The sequence below is a fragment of the Sphaeramia orbicularis genome, chromosome 24 (assembly GCF_902148855.1).
Source record: "Sphaeramia orbicularis chromosome 24, fSphaOr1.1, whole genome shotgun sequence".
Classification (NCBI taxonomy): domain Eukaryota; kingdom Metazoa; phylum Chordata; class Actinopteri; order Kurtiformes; family Apogonidae; genus Sphaeramia; species Sphaeramia orbicularis.
This window is the reverse complement of record NC_043979.1, coordinates 40,131,802-40,147,848: the sequence shown is the minus strand read 5'-3', so window position 1 is coordinate 40,147,848 and position 16,047 is coordinate 40,131,802. Positions and strand designations below refer to the sequence as shown.

The following is a 16,047-nucleotide window of genomic DNA, read 5'->3' as shown; positions in this document are numbered from 1 at the left end:
CATATTCCCTCAAAACTTGTGACATCTGTGGTATTGTGCTGTGTGATAAAACTGCACATTTTGGAGTGGCCTTTTATTGTGGCCAGCCTAAGGCACACCTGTGCAAAAATCCTGCTGTCTAATCAGCATCTTGATATGCCACACCTGTGAGGTGGATGGATTATCTCAGCAAAGGAGAAGTGTTCACTAACACAAATTTAGACAGATTTATGAACAATATTTGAGAAATAAACCTTGTGTGTACACAGAAAAGTTTTAGATCTTTGAGTTCAGCTCATGACAAATGGGAGCAAAAACAAAAGTGGTGCGTTTATATTTTTGTTCAGTGTAGATTTCCCCCGCTCTCGCCCTGCACATACAGCTCTGGAAGTCACAACAAATTTCATTTATTCGTACTTTATGTTAATGTTGATGACTGGCAGTGAGTTCTTATTAATAAAACTGCACTTTCCACATTCTTTTGTATTATGATGTTTGTATTTTTCTGAAAAATGCTTGGTTTTCACCGAACCCGTAGTCGTATCGTATCGATACTGAGATTTCTGGCATGAATATTGAGATATGAAATTTAGTCCATATCATTCAGCCCTAATTTGGACATTCAGAGGCTCCGCAGTTACTGTGGAAACACCATCATCTGGTGTCAAACATGCGGCCCGGAGGCCAAAGCAGGCCCGCCAAAGGTTCCAATCCGGCCTGCGGGACAAATTTGCAAAGTGTAAGTTAGGGCAAAAAAAAAAAGGTTAAATATAAAGAAAAATTAATTTGGTTTGTTTGTTTATTTCGAATTTGCATTAAAAACCAAACAACAGACGGATAATATAAAAGAGAGTCCAACATTTGAAAAGGAGCAGGATGATGTTTAATTTATAACCCCCCCCCCCCCCCCCCCCCCCCCAATCTTACCCCATCCTTCAGCCTACCCTAAATTCCGACACAAAACACAAAATTGCTGAACACATCAAAGATAGATCGTCCATTTCACATTAACTTTGGTTGAACTGACACAAATGTAGCGCTGGGTTTTTATGGGTTAACGCTGCCCTCATGTAGGCGAGGCCTTCTTAGGTTCATGTAGACACACCTGCATAGAAGTCAAAACAAACACAAGCACGTGTGTGCATCGCCGAACGCCCAAAGACGTGACAGCGAGACGACTGAACAAGCCAAGTCCTGCCTCAGGCGTCCAAACCTGCACTACCTGTTCCTGGAGTTTTGTGGTTTTTTTACATGTATATTTATTACAGGGTGGTGCTGTGGTTCAGTGATGTGTTGGCTTTCAAAGTCAAACTAGACCAGACAAAAGGAGCACACATACGTAAGCGCTCAGTGAATTACACCGTTTGATGACAATGATAATGATAGGCTCCTCCCCCAAAATCCAGACAATACCAGACTTACGTGTTAAATACCAAAACTAGAATTACAGCCTCGCAGTTCTGATGGAGTACACCTCCAAAAAAGGAAAATCTGAGCTCACAACCACGTCTACCAACACTCTGATATGAGTAGATGGAGAATTTAATGAACAGGGTTAAATGTACTGAAATAAAGGACATGTTACAGCTGAAAAAGTAAAAAAAATAAAATAAAATGAATACTGATTTAGTAGCAGTATAATAGTAGTAGTAGTAGTAGTAGTAGTATAGTAGTAATATCAGTAGTAGTAGTGGTAAGTGATTAGTAGTATAATAGTAGTGTAATTAGTAGTATAATAGTAGTATAGTAGTAATATCAGTAGTAGTAGTAGTAGTAGTATAGTAGTAATATCAGTAGTAGTAGTAGTAGTAGTATTATAGTAGTAATATCAGTAGTAGTAGTAGTAGTAGTATAGTAGTAATATCAGTAGTAGTAGTGGTAAGTGATTAGTAGTATAATAGTAGTGTAATTAGTAGTATAGTAGTAGTAGTAGTATAGTAGTAGTAGTAGTAGTAGTAGTAGTAGAAGTAGTAGTATAACAGTAGTAGTATTAGAATAGTGGTAGAAGTAGTATAATAGTAGAAGTATAGTAGTAGTAGTATTAGTAGAACTAGTAATAGTGTGATTAGTAGAATAATAGTAGTGTAATTAGTAGTATAATAGTAGTAGTAGTAATAGTAGTATAACAGTAGAAGTATTAGAATAGTAGTAGAAGTAGTATAATTGTAGAAGTATGGTAGTAGTAGTAGTAGTAGTAGTAGTAGTAGTAGTAGTACTAGTAATAGCGTGATTAGTAGAATAATAGTAGTGTAATTAGTAGTATAATAATAGTAGTAGTAGTAGTATAACAGTAGTAGTGTTAGCAGTAGAAGTAGTATAACAGTAGCAGTAGTAGTAGTACGAGTAATAGTGTGATTAGTAGAATAATAGTAGTAGTATAATATTAGTATGATAGCAGCAGCAGTAGTGTAGTAGTAGTAGTAGTAGTAGTAGTAGTAGTAGTAGTAGCAGTAGTAGTAGTAGTACTGGTAGTAGTCATGGTAGTAGAGTAGTAGTAGTATAATAATAGTAGTATTAGTAGTAGTTCATAGTAGCTGTGTAGTAGTAGTAGTAATATAGCAGTAGCAGTAGTAGTATTAGTAGTTCATAGTATAATAATAATAATAATAATAATAATAATAATAATAATAATAATAATAATAATAATAGTAGTAGTAGTAGTAGTATAGTAGTAGTAGTAGTAGTAGTAGTAGTAGTATAACAGTAGCAGTAGTATAATAGTAGTAGTATTATAGCAGTAGTAGTATAACAGTAGTAGTAGTATTATAGTAGTAGTAGTATAACAGTAGTAGTAATAGTAGTAGTAGTACTATTAGTAGTAGTAGTACTCCAGTAGTTGTGTGAGCTGGCCTTTGCTTACATTTGAGGAAGTGCAGACATGTTGATGTCATGGCATTAGAAAAGTCTGAGAAAAAAAAAAACTTCACCCAAGACAAGTTCTCATTTCTTCTTTCATTTCAAGTACTTTAGCAGAAACACCTCATATGCACACCACACAGTCTTTTACATCTACCACTGAAAACGTACATGCTCGTATTTGGACGTCCTCCTCCGGCTGCTGTTGTTTACTGTTTGTCTGACACCCCCCCGTCTGGACCAAACCTGCCTTCCAACTCACGTCCTTCCAACAGTCCTCCAAATGGAATGTTTTCTCTGTCAAAACTCAAGCATACTGCCCAGTTTTTTCTAGGAAAGGCTTTTCATTCGGCTGCCAAGAGAAAGCAGCATTTTCATTTTCTGTTTTTTCTTTTTCCTGATGATTGACATGTGATAAAGGGGCAGGGGTCAGCGCTCTTAAAGGGCTGCCAGGTCATCACCCACTTCCTCCAATAATTAAAAAGCGGAGTGGATCTGGAGTTCCCCCAATGGATGAGGAAAAGGAAATTAGTTCATTTGGAGAAATGTGCATGTGCATCTCCACACCCAGTCAGAGGAAGCTGACTCTGATCAGTCATACCACCTACTCCGACTTCCATTCCATTTAAGTAAGTAAGTAAATTTTATTTATAGAGCACTTTTCACAGACAGAGTCACAAAGTGCTTTATCAATTCAAATCAGAATCAAATTAAGTTTACAGAGACCCAACAGAATCCTTCAGGAGCAAACACTTGTGATTTAACCCTTTATAGGACACGCATTGAAATACTCTGAAATTCAACAGTTCAACCTTCGTGTGTTATTGGAGGACAGAACAAGACTACTACTTCTGGGAAAATTTTCAAAGTTATTTAGTATCGTAGAAAATCAAGCTCAGAGAAGTTACCATATTTGGTTCCTAGTACAATAGTAGAAATAGTAGTGGTTTAATAGTAGTAGTAGTAGGAGTATATACATTTCTTTTAACCATTTGTAGGACACTCATTGAAATACTCTGAAATTCAACATTTCCGCCTTAGTGTGTTATTGGAGGACATAACAACAATTGATTACTTCAGTGAAATTTGAAAATATATATACATTATGTGGAAAATCGAGGTCAGTGAAGTTACCGTATTTGGTTCCTTAACCGCAGATGGCAAAACATTTTTAAAATTCAAGAATTAAATATAAATATTTATTACTTTTGTAAAATTTGTCAAAATGTTTTATTGTCACATAGAAAATCAAGGTCAATGAAGTTACCGTATTTGGTTCCTTGACCGCAGGTGGCAAAACATTTTTAAAAATTCAAGATTATAAATATTTATTACTTTTGTAAAATTTGTCAAAATTTTTTGTCACATAGAAAATCAAGGTCAATGAAGTTACCGTATTTGGTTCCTTGCCTTGAGGTTCATTTAGCATAATAGTGGTAATAGTAGTAGTATAGTAGTAGCAGCATAATAATAATAATAATAATAATAATAATAATAATAATAATAATAATAATAATAATAATAATAATAATAATAATGATGATGATGATGATGATGATGATGATGATGATGATGATAATAATAATAATAATAATAATGAAAGTAGTAGTATTATAAGTAGTAGTAGTAGTAGTAGTAGTAGTATAACAGTAGTAGTAGTACTAGTAGAAGTAATGGTAGGAGTATAAGTAGTACTAATAGAGTAATAGTAGTAGTAGTAGTATAATAGTGGTAGTAGTAGTGGAAGTAGCAGTAGGAGTATAAGTAGTACTAATAGTATAATAGCAGTAGTATAGCAGTAGTAGTAGTTTTAATCCTTTAAAAGGCACTTATTGAAATACTTTGAAATTCATAATTTCATCCTTAGTGTGTTACGGAAGGACATAAAAATAAAAATAGTAGTAGTAGTAGGAATATAAATAGCACTAGTAGTATAGTAGTAGTAGTAGTACTAGTAGAAGTAATAGTAGGAGTATAAGCAGTACTAGTAGTGTAATAGTAGTAGTAGTAGTAGTAGTAGTAATATAGTAGTAGTAGTAGTAGAAGTAATAGTAGGAGTATAAGTAGTACTAGTAGTGTAATAGTAGTAGTAGTAGTATAATAGCACTAGTAGTAGGAATATAAGTAGCACTAGTAGTATAATAGTAGTAGTAGTACTAGTAGAAGCAATAGTAGGAGTATAAGTAGTACTAGTGTAATTAGTAGTGTAATAGTAGTAGTAGTGTAGTAGTAGTAGTAGTAGTAGTAGTAGTAGTAGTAGTGGAAGTAGCAGTAGGAGTACAAGTAGTACTAATAGTATAATAGTAGTAGTATAGCAGTAGTAGTAGTTTTATACGGCACTTATTGAAATACTATGAAATTCCAAATTTCATCCTTAGTGTGTTATTGGAGGACATAAAAATTTACTTTTGAGAAAATTTTTTACTGTCACGTAGAAAATCTAAGTTAATGAAGTTACCATATTTGGTTCTTTCCCCATAAGTAGCAAAAAAATAAATAAAAATCCAAGAAGTGTATAGATATTTTTAAAAAATCAAGAAAAACCTCTGTAATGTGAAAGGAACATCAGTGTTAGAATGCTAGAACATAAATGCTGACCACGGCTAGACAGTGGGTATATCTTTAAATAAATAAATAAATAAATCCCCAAATGTGTTATCAGATCAGTGTGTCTGGTGGATCCTGTTAAATTTAGCCAGGCTTTGGGCCAATGCTTCAAATCCTTCCCCGCCCTGGTCCGCTGGGCCTGACTATGTGCACGGTAATAGTTCCAGGACTTAGTCAGAGGTGACATAACCTCCTTGAACAGGTCTGTAAAGCCTGGAGCCTGTGGCTCATATGAGCACAAGAGCTGAACTGCTGAGGTGGTGAAACGCCTCCAAATGAGTCTGAGCCCTGCACTTAACAGGAATCAGCTGAAGGTGGACTGCAGACGTGTTAGTGAGACAGTCTGTCTGGTTTTAACCCTTTAACCTCTGACACATAGTTACAGGTGAACGTGCTCCTGTGAATGCGCATCTGATTTTTCATTTCAATGGATTTCGTTGATTATTTTTGTTGGTTTCATTCGTTTTATTTATTTGGGTTCATATTTATTCATTTCTGTCAATTTTGTTGATTACCTTTTTTGTGTTACTTTTCATTTATATGTTGACTATTTTTATTTAATTTCTTACATTTATGAAATATTCTGATAACTTTATTCATATGTTGATTATTTTTGTTGAATTTCTTACATTTACGAAATATTGTGCTAGCTTTCGTTGATTGTTTTGTTTTGACTTTTTAAAATACTTGGTTGAACTCCAAAAAGCAGTTACACAGTCAAAACTTGGTAAAAACGAGAGGTAAACCGATATATCGTCTGGCCGATGTATCAGGCAGATATTTTGATTTTTTAATATCGGCCTTACTTTTTTTTTTTTTTTTACAGCTGATACTTGATCAGTAGTAAAAATGTTATAAGATATTATTATTATTACTATTATTATTACTATTATTAATAATAATAATAATTATTATTATTATTATTATTTATTTATTTAAATATATGTACACAGTTTCATAAGAATATATGCATGTTATTTATATATTTATATATCATTTGGTGCAAGTCTACGTGGTTTGAATGGGTGTGTGTATGAGTGTTTATGTTGTTTTGTTTCATGTTTGTTATGTAAAACTTAAATACCAATAAAAAATATTGTGAAAAACAAAATGTTATGATATTTGACCAACGTGTATTAATAATTTCATTCATATTGCTGCATAAAAAAATCTTAATTATCTGAATGTTTCAATTGTAATTTACGGTCAATGCGCTTTAAAACAAAACAAAAAAAAAAATCGTCTTTAAATATTGAGCTCAAAATTTGGCTGTAGATATCAGCCATTGGCTAGCTAAATAAAAAGATAAAAAATTAAAAAATCGGCATTGGGTCTAGTAAAACCCATATTGCTTGACCTCGAGTAAAAACACAGTAAAAAAAAAAATATATATTAATAATAAAATATAAAGGAAAATCACAACACTGCAAACAGTAAAAACAAAAAACCACAAGGAAAGCAAAAAATTTTTATAGTACGTCAGTCTCATTCACTGCACTGGTGAAAGGGGGTGTACTGAGCATGCTCAGACATCTATGGTAAGAACAAGGTCTATTCTTTTCTATCAGTACGTTTTGACATTTTTTCTTATTGAGCAAACGGTTGAATTTTGATAAATACTTAAAATAACTCCTACATTCAGAACGCTCACCACTGACACGTCAGGGGTTAAAGGGTTCACTTCAACTACAGACCTATCAGTCCTACCGGGCTGTTAGTCTGTTTATGTTTGTCTGTTACAGCGATCAGGCAGGCAGAGGTCCGGATGTTTCCCTGGTATGTAAATCAGCGAAGTCGGAAGAACCCCTGAACATGAGTCCATTTGAGGGAATATGGTGTTTCCCATAAGTCACAGAGCAGGTACACGTCTAAGGTCATAAAAACAATCTATCTGCCAGACCTGCACATGGACCGGTTTACCCCCCATGACACTGCCAGCCTGGACACTGAGAGGAAAACCTGGTCTGAGGCTGCACGACTAATGAGTCCGAGAAATAATGTACGGATTCCAGAAAAGCTCACAAGAATGGCACTGTGAGAATACCCAGAAGAAGTACAAGTACATGGGTAAAGTCTGAGCTCACATGCGTACGTATACTTCCGAAAATGTAGCGGCGGATTGGTTTTGTTATCAGATCCTCTTTGGCGGTTTCTTGGGTTGACGGCGACAGAAGCGATCTCACTATAGATATGTACAGGCATCGAGGCGACTGCTGTTTTTATTTGAAATGGGTGCCACACACACCACACATGGACACACACCAAAAATACACAAAGGCCAACACACATATAAACTTAGACTACGTTCAGACAACAGGTCTTAATGCACAATTGGTGAAATCCGATTTTTTTTTTTTTTTTTTTGGGGTGCTCGTTCATCTATATTATAAAAGCCAAGTGGCCTCTGTGTGTGTGTGTGTGTGTGTCTGGGGATTCAAAAAAACTCCAGAAAGAGCTGACTGCTGCAGTTTGGCATATTTGTTTATTTTTGGTCAAGGAACAGACTAGTGAAAATGGCAAGTTGATAGGACCAGTATTTTGGGAGATATTAGTAATTTTGGAATACAATAGCCTTACAATCATATTGCTATGGCCAGAATGCTTTGGCGGAGAATGCTGGACGAATGCGGTACAGCATGCACGAATACACAACAGCATATAAAAAAAACCACATCTAGAACCCGTGGATCCCCACAGGTCAACACAGTAGGTCAATTCATTTTTTTTGGTGAAATCCGATTTTTTTGTGTGCTCGTTCATATTACACATTAAATGCGACGTCTATCACTTTTGAGTACGAACTGAATGGAACCCTGAAGTGACCCACATGCGCAAAAGAGGTCCTGATGTAATACGTGACCATGTTTACAGAAGTAAATACAGTTTTCCTGCCGGTCCGAAATGGTGATCCCTCCTTTTTCGCGCAATTGACTGATTTCCACAGCCAAGCCGAAGGAGTAACTGAGGTGAGACAGGCTGGACTTTTACACAGTGGACCTGTGTTCTGGAATCAAAGGGCTGGTGACCCAGCACAGCATATAGTGTGACGTATAACTTGCACATCAGAAATACTCCAAGCAGACTCAGCCCGTTTTTCACCATTCCGCAAATGTTAGCATGGATAGAATCTTCCACCCGAAGTGACAACAGCTTGTGGATCTCGGTGTCTCCCCAGTTTGACATCTTTCTGGTCGCGTTGATATGTTTGTTTACTGTGCACGACCCACGCTCATTTTTAAATCCCCCCCGTCGCAGAAGTCGCACACGCAATACGTCATCAAAACGACACACCTTGGTTGCGTAACAAGAGGTGTTCCTTTTACATGGCGTTCCGGAATATCACGGTTCTATTACTACCTCCAGAGGCATTACAGAGGTGGGACCAAATGACCCCACCATTTCATTTACACAGACATCCTTCCAGAATAAAGGTGACATTTTTCTGGAGCAGTAGGGCTGTTAAAAAGAAGCTAATGACGCAACGGTAAATAATGATGAATGCGATCTGAACGTTCAGACTGAAGTCGCACTGCAGAATATCAGATACGTATCAGATTTAGAACCACGTATGAAAGCGGTCTGGGTCGGATTTGAAAAAATCAGATTTGTGAGTTCAAACTGTCTTTAACAGATCGGATACAGGTCACATATGGGCAAAAAAAAAAGTCGGATTTGGGCCACATTTGCCTACGACTACATTCAGACAGCAGGTACTAATGCACAATTCAGATTTTTTGGTGAAATCCACATTTTTGTATGTGCTTGTTCATATTACACATTAAATGTGACTTCTATCAGTTTTAAGTATGAACTGAATGCGACGCTGAAGTGACCCACATGCAAAAGAGGTCCTGATGTAATACGTGACCATACAGGCACGCACTGTGTTTATGCAAGTAAATACATTTTTCCCACCGCTCCTCCCCCTGGGACACAGAATTGTTGCATTTCAATGACATAAAGGTCAGATAAATGTGACCTGGCCGTTCAGACTGAAGTCACATTGCAAAATATCAGATATGAATCTGATTTAGGACCACATATGAAAAGTCACCTGGGTCGGATTTGTGCTGTTCAAACTGTCTTTAACAGATCGGATACAGGTCACATATGGACAAAAAAATCGGATTTAGGCCACATTTGCCTACGACTATGTTCAGACAGCAGGTACAAATGCACAATTCAGATTTTTGGTGAAATCTGATTTTTTTGTGTGTTCGTTGATATTATACATTAAATGTGGCTTTTATCAGTTTTGAGTATGAACTGAACGTGACCCTGAAATGACCCACATGCAAGTAAAAGTACATGAAAATGTTTACATTTACAAACTTTCTTTACATTACAGGTCTTAATGCACAAAATTTGGATTTTTTGGTGAAATCCGTTTTTTTGTGTATTTGTTCATAATACACATTTAATGCGATTTCTATCAGTTTTGAGTATGAACTGAATGCGACCCTGAAATGACCCACAAGCGCAAAAGAGGTCCTGACGTAATACGTGACCACACAGACACGCACTGTGTTTATGGAAGTAAATATTTTTTTCCTGCCGCTTCTCCTCCTGGGATGCAGAATTGTCGCATTTCAATGACGTAAAAGTCAAATAAATGCGATCTGGCCGTTCAGACTGAAGTCGCATTGTAAAATATCTGATACCTATTGGATTTAGGACCACATATGAAAGTGGCCTGGGTCAGATTTGGAAAAAAAAACCCAAAAAAAAACCAAACTTGGATTTGTACTGTTCAAACTGTCTTTAACAGATCGGATACAGGTCATATATGGACAAAAAAAAATCGGATTTAGGCCACATTTGCCTACAATTACGACTATGTTCAGACAGCAGGTCTTAATGCACAATAAGGATTTTTAGGTGAAATCCGATTTTTTTGTGTGCTCGTTGATATTATACATTAAATGCGACTTCTATCAGTTTTGAGTGTGAACTGAATGCGACCCTGAAGTGACCCACATGCGCAAAAGAGGTTCTGACGTAATACATAACCACGCAGGCACATACTGCATTTTCCCGAAGTAAATACATTTTTCCGCCACTTCTCCTCCTAGGACGCAGAATTGTCGCATTTCAATGACGTAAATGTGACCAGACTGAAGTCACATTGCACATTGCAAAATATCAGATAAATATCAGATTAAAACCACATATGAAAGTGGCCTGGGTCGAATTTGTGCTGTTCAAACTGTCTTTACCCGATCGGATACAGGTCACATATGGACAAAAAAATCGGATTTGGGCCACATTTGCCTACGACTTGTTCATATTACACATTAAATGCGACTTCTATCAGTTTTGAGTATGAACTGAATGCGACCCCAAAGTGACCCGCATGCGCAAAAGAGGTCCTGATGTAATACGTTACCATGCAGTAAAGTAAATTTGTTTTTCCTGCCGCATCTCCTCCTTCCTCCTGGGACGCCGAATTGTGACATTTGTCGCATTTCAGTGATGTAAAGGTCAGATAAATGTGACCGGACGTTCAGACTGAAGTCGCATTGCAGGGAATCTGTATCTATATCTGATACCTATTGGATTTAGGACCAGATATGAAAGTGGCCTGGGTCAGATTTGGAAAAAAATCAGATTTGTGCTGTTCAGACTGTCTTTACCAGATCGGATACAGGTCACATATGGGCAAAAATGATCGTATTTGGTTCACATTTGCCTGCAGTCTGAATGGAGCCTAAGATCAGGGTGTCAAACATACCAAAACAGACCCACCAAAGGGTCCGGTCCGGCCCCTGGGATGAATTTGTGAACTGCAAAAAATTACACTGAAGATATTAACAATCAAGGCTCAGATCAGTAAAGACTATCATAATAATCTATAAATAATCACAACTCCAAATTGTTTTTAGTGTCAAACAAGTAAAAGTACATGAAAATGTTTACATTTACAAACTTTCTTTACATTACAGGTTTTAATGCAAAAAATTTGGATTTTTTTGGTGAAATCCGTTTTTTTTTTGTGTGTATTTGTTCATGTTACACATTTAATGCGATTTCTATTAGTTTTGAGTATGAACTGAATGCGACCCTGAAGTGACCCACATGCAAAAGAGGTCCTGACGTAATACATGACCAAGCAGGCACATACTGCATTTTCCCAAAGTAAATAAATTTTTCCGCCACTTCTCCTCCTAGGATGCAGAATTGTCACATTTCAATGACATAAAAGTCAAATAAATGCGATCTGGCCGTTCAGACTGAAGTCGTATTGTAAAATATCTGATACCTATTGGATTTAGGACCACATATGAAAGTGGCCTGGGTCAGATATGGAAAAAAATCAGATTTGTGCTGTTCAAACTGTCTTTACCAGATCGGATACAGGTCACATATGGGCAAAAATGATCGTATTTGGTCCACATTTACCTGCAGTGTGAACGCAGCCTTAGTCAGATCCTCAAACTAACACCTACATGCACACAACTCGCCTCCACTTCCACAGATCCAGCTCCTGAGAGACAGACACACAAAGCCTCTCTCTATTCCACCTACTGCTTCTGTCTGTGCGTGCCATCACTGACATGGAAGGAGGAGGCGAGTGGGTGAAAAGATGACGGGGGGGGGGGGGGGTATCAGCGAAACGCAAACAAAACCTACATACTGTTTGCCTTCCACTGCAGATCTGTGAGATGAATCTGTTACAGCGCAGATCGAGGAGGGGGGAAAGTCATGTAAAAAAGCTTCCAAAGGTAAACTCAGCTTCGTGAATCGCTGACAGAAAAGTGAACGCGAATTATGTGGAGAAATTGCCGACGCTGCTGACACACTTTTTGAAAGAGAATATAAAATCAATGCGTTTTGGGGGGGGGGTGTCTGTGCGAAGGCTTAGATCTCGCAACACACTCCCAGAGGGGGCATGCTATCCTTTACATGAACTTACCCACTTCGGCTTGTGATACTGCCCTACTTACCCTGAAGTGGCATGTGAGTCTATGAGTGTGTGTGTGTGTGTGTGTGTGTGTATCTTCCTTCCAGATGTCCACAGGATTGTTCAGTGTGTGTACGTACGTGCAAATGCGATGTGAACCCGAGAGTCTGATTGCTTAAGCATGACTGAATTGAACTCAATAAAAAGGAAGGCAGTAAGGCAGTGTATGTGGGGGGGGGGGGGGGGCTAATGAGGATCACAATGTCTCCAGACATGGAAGCTATACGCCGACTCCACACAAACACACACACAGGCGTCAAAAAAACCCCGTAAAACAACCGGAAATTTCCAGAACCACATTGCTTTCCATCATTAACTCAGCAACTAAAACACAGGTGTCAAACATGAAGCCCGGGGGCCATACCTGGTCCACCAAAGGGTCCAGTCCGGCCCTTGGGATGAATTTGTGAAATGCAAAAATTACACTAAAATATTAACAATCTTTTTAGTTCAGGTTCTACATTTAGACTAATTCAATCTCAAGTGGGTCAGACCAGTAAAATACTATCATAATAACATAGAAATACTCACAACTTCAAATTTTTCTTAGTAAATGTAAATATTTTCATATACACTGAACAAAAATATAAACGCACCACTTTTGTTTTTGCTCCCATTTTTCATGAGCTGAACTCAAAGATCTAAAACTTTTTCTGTGTACACACAAGGTTTTTTTCTCTCAAATATTGTTCATAAATCTGTCTAAATTTGTGTTAGTGAACACTTCTTCTTTGCTGAGATAATCCATCCACCTCACAGGTGTGGCATATCAAGATGCTGATTAGACAGCAGGATTTTTGCACAGGTGTGACTTAGGCTGGCCACAATAAAAGGCCACTCTAAAATGTGCAGTTTTATCACACAGCACAATACCACAGATGTCACAAGTTTTGAGGGAATATGCAATGGTCATGCTGACTTCAGGAATCTCCAGCAGAGCTTTTGCCTGTGAATTGAATGTTCATTTCTCTACCATAAACCATCTCCAAAGCTGTTTCAGAGAATTCATGAAGAAGACTGTGCGAGGAAAATGGTGGTCACACCAAATACTGACTGGTTTTCTGACCCCCCTGGACCACCCAATACAGTAAAAGTGCAGATTTTAGAGTGGCCTTTTATTGTGGCCAGCCTAAGTCACACCTGTGCAATAATCCTGCTGTCTAATCAGCATCTTGATATGCCACACCTGTGAGGTGGATGGATTATCTCAGCAAAGGACAAAGGAGAAGTGCTCACCAACACAGATTTAGACAAATTTATGAACAATATTTGAGAGAAATAGGCCTTTTGTGTTCGTAGAAAAAGTTTTAGATCTTTGAGTTCAGCTCATGAAAAATGGGAGCAAAAACAAAAGTGGTGCGTTTATATTTTTGTTCAGTGTATTTACACTAAAACAAAGTATAATTTCACAAAAAATGTGAATAACCTGAAATGTTTTAAGAGAAGTAAGTACAATTTTAACAATATTCTGCTTGATATGAAATGTTTTGTGTATCTGTAAGTTATAATAAATGTGGAAATGATAAACTGAGGCAAAATATTGCTAAAATTACACTTATTTTTTTCAGTTTGTTCATGTTATTCACATTGTTTGAAAGGATAGTTGGTAGATGTAAACATTTTCTGTGTTTAATTTGGCTTTTTTCACTAAAACATAAAGAAAAATTTTAAGTTGACATTATTTCTATATTATTATGTTATTAATTTACTGGTTCGGCCCACTTTAGATCAAATTTAGCTGAATGTGGCCCATGAACTAAAATGAGTTTGACACCCCTGAACTAAAAGCTTCAATCTGCTTCACTTCACTGTAAAAAAAAAAAAACGTAAAAAACGGTAATATTCCGTTCTGCCTGTTACTAAATGTTTTGTGTGATTGTAACGCGCATGTGTAAAAGATAAAGTGATAAACCGAGGCTGGATATTGTTAAAATTGCTCTTTTTTTTCTTAAGACAATTCAAGTTGTTCATGTTATTCAGATTTTTAAAGAAACTTTGTAGATGGAAACCTGATCATAATATCATTTTACTTTTATCACTTATTATTTTACTGGTTCGGCCCAGTTGAGCTCAAATTGGGCTGAATGTGGAACTGAACTAAAATGAGTCGAACATCCCTGCCTGAACTTTTTGTTTTTTTCGTTTGAGCAATTAAATTATGGGCGAAAAGTGTGTTGTAATGCAAGCGCTATTGAACATGTACTAAGGAAAATATGACTGAAAATTGTTTTGTAATGCCTTACACTACTGTGTTACAGCAAAAAAAAAGTAATTTATTACTGTAATGCATTACTTTTGTAATATGTTACTCCCAACACTGTCCATGACACATAAAGTTAATTGTTAAAACTGAAGAAAAAAATGTGTTTTGTCTCAAGTGAAAGGCCTGTGCAAGGTTAGAGACTTTTTATTTGGTCTTTTGCACTCCTACCAAAGTTGAATCACACAAAAAAAAAAAAAAAAAATCACAAATTGAACATATCGTTTGTCTTCGTCTCAAAATTTGACAGGCATGTTTTGAAGGAATCTTGCTTGAAAATCTAATCTGGATCAAATACAAGTCCAGGAAGTCGACATATCTCTACATCTGCCAACATAAATGCCTGATTAGTGTTGCACCAAGCGAGCTAGAGCGTCTCTTTTTCCTGTAAACAGCTACAGTAGAAGAACGCTGTTTAGAGTCAATGCGACAGTCGTTTCTTGAGAAAACATGTCTAAACATGGACATGCTTCAGAGGAGATCCCATAGACGTGCAGAGGCTAGTCGCTGGAGTATAGTCGCATGGAGATGAAGGAGGAAAACGTCAAACAAGATATTAACATCCCCCCCCCCAAACACAGAGATAGAACAGATGACAAGCCTGGAGTATAAATCATCGTGGATCATTTTGGAATTTGTGGTTGCAGGGTGAACTTTTTTAACACATTTGTACATGCTGTAAGCCATAATTATGAACATTATAAGATTGTCTGTGTAATAGTATCGTCCTTGGCGTTTGCTAACGAAGAGGCCTTTCATGCATAGTGGTCACTCCAGTGGACAGTTATTCCACAGCTGTTCTCTAATATCAGGCTGCATTTGTAAACTAGAAGCACTCGGAGAGCGCAGACCTCCGCCAAGGCTGATCAGTGCCCCCCCCCCCCGTGGGCCCCCCCAAGCCAAGGAGGTTATGTTTTTGCCAGGGTTTGTTTGTTTGTCTGTCCGTTAGTGTGCAACATAACTCAAAAGTTATGGACAGATTTTGATGAAATTTTCAGGGTTTGTTGGAAATGGCCCCCCCCACCCCCGATCACCACCAAAATTTAATCATTTCTTCCTTATCCCATTTCCAACAAACCCTGAAAATTTCATCCAAATCTGTCCATAACTTGTTGAGTTATGTTGCACACTAACGGACAGACAAACAGACAGACAAACAAACTAGAAGCACTCAGAGAGCGCAGACCTCCGCCAAGGCTGATCAGTGCCCCCCCCCTCCGCCAAGGAGGTTATGTTTTTGCCAGGGTTTGTTTGTCTGTCTGTCTGTCTGTCTGTTAGTGTGCAACATAGCTCAAAAAGTTATGGACAGATTTTGATGACATTTTCTGGTCTGCACCCCCCCCGTGGGCCCCCCCACCCCCGATCACCACCAAAATTTAAGCAT

General features: G+C 37.4%; 1 protein-coding gene across 1 annotated transcript in view; it reads right to left on the bottom strand.

Annotated features, from left to right (window-relative positions):
* The window catches only part of sash1a (SAM and SH3 domain containing 1a), an 813,502-nt gene that overhangs the window by 138,603 nt on the left and 658,852 nt on the right, over nt 1-16,047 (bottom strand).